Here is a 6978-nt window from a genome sequence, read left to right on the forward strand (position 1 = left end):
ACGGCGGCGGGGACGGGACCCGGCGGCGGGCGGGCGGCGAGGGGGCGGTGGAGCGAGGCCATTGACGCGGCGGCGGAGGTGGCGACAGAGGCGCCGACGTGGTCCGGTGGCCGGAGACGGCGGCGCGGGCGGCGGAGGACGCGCGGGCGGCGCGGGGCGGCGGAGTCGGGCTCGCGGGCCCACCGTGGGCTCGCGGGCCGGTGGCGGCGGACGGTGGCGGAGCGCCACGTGGCGGCTCCAGATAGGCGCGGGGAGCGGCGTCGGACTTGGCCGGACCAGTTCGGACGTGTCCGGCGGGCGAGAGGAGCGGGGCTAGGGTTTCGAGGGGATTCATCCGCGAATTTCAGGGGGAGGGGCTAATTTGTAGATTCTGGGAGCTAGGAGAGTCCAAATGGGGCACGGTTTTCGCCCACACTATCGTGACCGAACGACCGAGAGCATGGAGGGGAGTTAGATGGGTTATTGGCCCACTTTTGAGGGGTGCTGGGCTGCAGAGAGAAGGGGCTTTCGAGATACGCGGTTAACCGATGGGTCATCAAATGACCTCCAAATGGAACGAAATTTGACGGGCGGTCTATCGGTGCTATACCAAGGCCACTCGGCAAACCTCGATCCATTCTGAGAACATTTTTAACCCGCTCATGAAAACAAGGTCTGAGAGGGGCGACGGGCGCGCGCGAGAGGACTGGACTCTGAACGGACAACGGAGGGAACCGGGAGAACCCGAACGGATGCAAGTTTTGAAAAACATGCGGATGAAATGCAGATGATGACATGGCAAAATGTAACACGCAAGCAAATGACATGGCAACTACGGCGAATAACTGGAAGACACCTAGCGCATCAAATCCGGGGCGTTACAACACTCCTCCACTAACAAGAGATCTCGTCCCAAGATCTTAGGACCGAGACGGAAGGGAAAATGGATGAGGTAAAACAAGAACTCAAGAGAAGAAGCAAAGAATCGAGAGCACTCGAGAAGAAGAGAGGAACGACGAGAATGACGAGAATCGAAAGCTCACGGAATCAGATAGACTAGGAAACCACTCCGGTTAGAACGAGATAAGAAACGAATAAGACTGAAAGGACTTAGGCAGCACTCCGGACGAAACATGGAGGAATAGAACATGAGCTCCACAAGATGGGATGGCACTTGATGAAGACATGACACAAAACCTCCGTAAAGAATTGAAAGAGTTGAATGAAAAGAACTTTGAAGGAAGGATTGAAAGGAGTTGTTGAGAAAATCAACAACGAAAGGATAAGCTTGTTGTGGACTTATGGATAACGTCTCAGAAATTATGAGGTGATAACCGACCACAAACGGAAAAGATAGAATAGCTGAGAGGAATGAAGAAATGCAAAACTCCACTTCGGAAGAAAAATAAGAATTAATTGCACTTCGAGATGCGAGAAGAAAAGATACTTGAATTCCTCCAACAAAATCTTGATGAACTCTTGAAGAATGAATTAAATTGTGACGAGCCACCGTGAAGAACTCCGGTAACAAAAGGATGACGAGATAAAATGAAGGATGAAAGAATAAGATGAGCGTGGCAATGATTTAGATGGAGGTTCCGACGAAATAGCCGAGGAAAATTTGAACTCCGGAAAGGAAAATATGAAAACACTTGGAACTAGAATTTATTCATCAAGAACAAACTCCGAAGGAAGGAATTACTCACTTGGATTAAATAAGAATAAGATTTATTGTATGCTTAACCTTCATCAAATTAAATTGATGACAAACAATGGATTTTTCATACTACTTATTCTTCTTGAAAAGGATTGAGAAGGGATATAGCACAAAACTTGAGAAAGTCTTCCTGATCCACCGGTAGGATTGAAAAGAACGAGAGGATTAATATGATAATCAAGGAAAAAGGAATCTGAAGGAACCACCATAAGAATTCGAAAATGACTGATGAAAGAGAATGCATCACCGGGAAGAATTAGCAGAACACATATGCTAGAGGGGATTTAGATGCAAAAGAACAAAGAGATCATGAGCTGATTAAAGAACACTTGGACCAAGCACCGGGATAATTGGATAACGGTAGCTGAAATGTGAGGACGAAGAATTCTTCTGGAACAATGACCTCGGTGAAAAGAAACAGAAATCAACTCCTGAAATACTCCGGATGGTTGAGAAAAGAATATCTGACGAATGGAATAATCCGAGAGGATAACATGAAGCTAGAACCACGAATCTTCGAGAGAACAGACAAGATTTAGAGGAAAAACTCTTCTTCGGTCTTCAAATGACGACGGGAAACACCACCAAAATTACTGAGATACTCCGGGAGAATGAAAAAAAAGAGGAAGGGTTGAACCAAAGATGAAAAGAATTTGAAAGAAAACTTGAAAAGGCATGTGATTGATGGAATCCATTCTTACGTCACACTTGAAAAGAATTTCAGAATAACTCCGGGGAAATTAGAAGAGTCAGGTAAGATCCTGGGAAAAGACCTGTGGGTTAGGGCCCACTAAAGAGAAAAACACCGTTGAAAAGGATTGTTGGAAAGATAGATGATGCACCAGAACAATTGAAGTATTTGAATGAGGTGACAACCTCGAATTAATTGGAACACAGACGAATCTCCTGAGATGTCTTACAAACTCTGGGATGATTGAATGGCGAGATGCAAACGAGCAAGGAAAACACTTGGGCCGAGGGAAAGAATATAATCACTACAAAAAGAATGGAATTGAATCCACCGGAGAAGATAAAGAGATGAAGAATGTCCACTGAGACGAGAATTCACCGGTTGAAATGATTGGGGGAAGACTGAAGAGGCTCCACACTAATGAAAATTGATGCTCGAAATAGACCCAGGCTCCGGGAATAAGAGGGTGGGAGGGCGGGAAAACAAAGGCAACTTTGAAGGGGAAACGATGAATATCTTGAAGAGAAAACACCGGTTGAAATCATTGAGGAAAGAAAACAAAGACTTCACACGAGTAGGAAGGACACTCGATTACGGACTCCGGCTCCAAGAAGAAAAGGGTGGGCAGGTGGGAAAAGAAAACAACTGAGGATTGGACTTGGCAAAGATGAAGAGGCTCGAGTCAACTTGACGAGAAATGCACCGGATGAAAAAGAGCTGAGATCCAATGATCGGAAAACCAACTACATGATCCTAAAGAAAGTTTGAAAGGGAAGAGGAGTAATTCAAAACACCTACGTCAAGATTCCTCACCAGTGTGACGAAGGGGCTGAGGAGTAAAAAGAATTCCTACTCTTCAATATAACTATACTCAGAAAAAGTTTTCTTCTAGACTCAACAACGGCCAAACTACACGATCAATCAAGGGGGCTCCTAGGGTCGGTCGAGGATCTCATACCAACTTGTCACGCCCAATATGCGATACTATCCTAAAGAGACTCGAAGGTCCCACCAAGGATAGAACCGCATATTAAAACGCTTTTGCAAGGTGGATATCATTACATCAATATTACACAATATATGGGGATACGTACAAGAGGCATACAATGCCACATGAATACAACATCATCATACATGAGATCAACATCCGACTACGGATGAAACACAAACAGAAACTCAAACGACATCCACCCTGCTAGCCCAGGCTGCCGACCTGGAACCTATCCCCTGATCAAAGAAGAAACAGAAGAAGAACTCCAAGACAAGCAAACATCGCTCTCGCGTCATGATCATCGCAAAACTTGTACCTGCAACTGTTGTTGTAGTAATCTGTGAGCCATGAGGACTCAGCAATCCCATTACCATGGGTATCAAGACTAGCAAAGCTTAATGGGAAAGAAGGGGTAAAATGGTGAGGTAGCAGGGACTAAGCATATATGATGGCTAACACACGCAAATAAGAGCGAGAAGAGAGCAAACAGAACGGTCGTGAAGCTAGCAATGATCAAGAAGTGATCCTGAACTCCTACTTGCGTCAAACATAACCCAAAACCGTGTTCACTTCCCGGACTCCGCCGAAAAGGGACCATCACGGCTACACACACGGTTGATGCGTTTTAATTCAGATCTGGTGTCAAGTTATCTACAACCGGACATTAACAAATTCCCATCTGTCCATAACCACGGGCATGTCTTTCGAGAGTTTATACCCTGCAGGGGTGTCCCAACTTAGCCCATGATAAGCTCTCACGATCAACAAATGATATACCTTCTCCCAGGAAGACCCGATCAGACTCGGAATCCCGGTTTACAAGACATTTCGACAATGGCAAAACAAGACCAGCAAAGCCGCCCGATGTGCCGACAAATCCCGATAGGAGCTGCACATATCTCGTTCTCAGGGCACACCGGATAGGTCAGCCTACGAGTAAAACCAGCCCTCGAGTTGCCCCGTGGTGGCCCCACAGTCTTCCGGTTTCGGATCAACACTCGAAGGAGCCCTGGCCCGAGGGGGGGGGGGTAAATAAAGATGAACCTCGGGCTCCGAAAACCCAAGGGAGAAAAGGATTAGGTGAGGCAAATGGTAAAACCAAGGTTGGGCCTTGCTGGAGGAGTTTTATTCAAAGCGAACTGTCAAGGGGGTCCCATAAATCACCCAACCGCGTAAGGAACGCAAAATCCGGGAACATAACACCGGTATGACGGAAACTAGGGCGGCAAGAGTGGAAGAAAACACCAGGCATAAGACCGAGTCTTCCACCCTTTACCAAGTATATAGAAGCATTAATTAAATAAGAGATATTGTGATATCCCAACATAATCCTGTCCACCATGGAGCAATCTTCAACTTCACCTGCAACTAACAATGCTATAAGAGGGGTTGAGCAAAGCGGTAACATAGCCAAGCAATGATTTGCTAGGAAGGGTGAAAAGGTTAGAGGCTTACATGGCAATTTAGGAGGCTTGATAAACAGGTGATAGGTAGCGCATCATAGCGATAGAATGAAGCAACTAGCATAGCAATGATAGTAGTGAGATCCAAGGTGACGGTCATCTTGCTTGAAATCCCGCAAGGAAGAAGAACGAGGCCATGAACAAGATGAACGGATGAAGCCGAACCAAGCGTAGACGAACGAATTCTCACGATCGCAACGAAACAGGAACTATCGAGAAGAAGCACACAACAAGGTAAACACACTACACATGAACATGACATGATGCTCAACCAAGTATGATGCAAGACAAAGCTATAGGAAGCTACTCATGACAAGAGATGATGCAAACAAGAACAACACATCAAGGCAAGTTTAAATGAGGCCGGGAATAACATATAACAATTCCAGTAAGTCCTCATATGCAACTTTCGAAATTGGTCCAGATCTGAATAAACCTTATGTTCAAGTTGTTAAATAGCAAGTTAAGATACACCAAGATGATCTGCACGAGATTCTAGTCAAGTTACATATAAAGTTCATTTAGTTCGGAGCTACGACCTAGAAGATATGAGCAAAACAAGTTAAACATGGCATTGATGTAAAATGCATACAAACATCAAGCAAACACCTCAAAACAAGGATGCAACATGATAATATGAAACTACATGCAATTCTAAGCAAGTTTCATATAGAGCACACTCAAAACAGAGCAACGGTTCAACACATACACATGAAACAAGTTTGAAGGATAAGCTGTCCAAAACAGCAACTAGGCATATTGCAAGCATCAAAATAACATGCTACAGCACCTCAACATAAGAACAAAAGGCATGGGCATGATGTACAGGTAAAGCATAACAAAACATGAACACTGAGCTATCTCCAGAAATCACTAAAACATGCTCAAAAAGACATGGCAAGATTGCAAATAATAACAGTTTCAGACTTAGCAGAAATAACATCAGGTTGCAATGTTTAGAGCTATCAAACAACATGTTACAGGAACTTATCATGGAAAACAAAAGCATGGCATGCTACTAATAAAGACTAAGAACAAAAGTCCCTTACAGACCATGAGCCAAAAAGAATCAGAAGATATGATGGCACCCATGTAAACATGGCAAATGATATGACAGATTCAAGCCTGGCAGGAACAACAATAAGTAGGCATGTTGGTGAGCTTGTACCACTCACCACAGAGAAATACATGGCATGGCAAGGTGACCAACAGTAATACGGCATATTTATGAAGCTAAGAATGGCAAGAGCAAGTCCATAGGGTGCATGGATCACTAGCAAAAGACATGGCAAAACTGATCTTAATGTTAACAGGCTGACAGCAACATTATTTAGCAATTTGAGATCAAGATTACAACAAGCTACAACAGGCTATAAATGCAACCAGGGGCATGGATGGATAGAGCATGACATGTATAACAAAACATCCTTAGTGAACATCTCCAGATTATGCATAGAATGACTTGTAGCAGCAGGTTTACATAGTATCACAAAATAACAGATTTAGCCTAGCAAAACAGCAGCAGCAAGTACCCTACTTAACAATCTTGATGCACTCACTACACAACTCACAAAAATACATGGCAAGAACCTCTGTAAAGATGGAATGATGTAGTACAAAAAACATGTAGAGATCAAGCTCATAGGATGCACACATCAAATGCAACAAAAATGACAAATCACCAAGTTATAACAGTTTCAACAGATTAACATCATATAACACTCTTGCAACGATGATTCAGGAATCAGGATGAACTCAAATTAACATGGCAGAATGTAATGAAATATAGAAAATCTCTCAATGAACATTTTGATATATTACACGCACGAAATGGAGCAGTATGCAACAAGTTATGATGTGATGAACAGGGGACCAAAATGCAAATAATTTCGGGACTTAGGGAAAAAAATGGGGTCAACCTTGTGATCCGGATCTGGATCTGGATCGGGCGGGGCTGGGCTCGCCGGAGCTGGGTGGCGCCGACGACGAGGGAGGAGGCCGGAGAGGGCGCCGGCGGTGATGCGACGAGGGGAGCCGAGGAGGCCCGGGCGGCGCCTGCGGGACGCGGCGGCGGCCGGCGACGGGGCCGCGGCGGCGGATGGCGGTGAGGCGGCGGGGCGGCGACGAGGCGCCAGTC

Source organism: Triticum dicoccoides, chromosome 7B (genome assembly GCF_002162155.2).
Source record: "Triticum dicoccoides isolate Atlit2015 ecotype Zavitan chromosome 7B, WEW_v2.0, whole genome shotgun sequence".
In the NCBI taxonomy this organism is placed as follows: Eukaryota; Viridiplantae; Streptophyta; class Magnoliopsida; order Poales; family Poaceae; genus Triticum; species Triticum dicoccoides.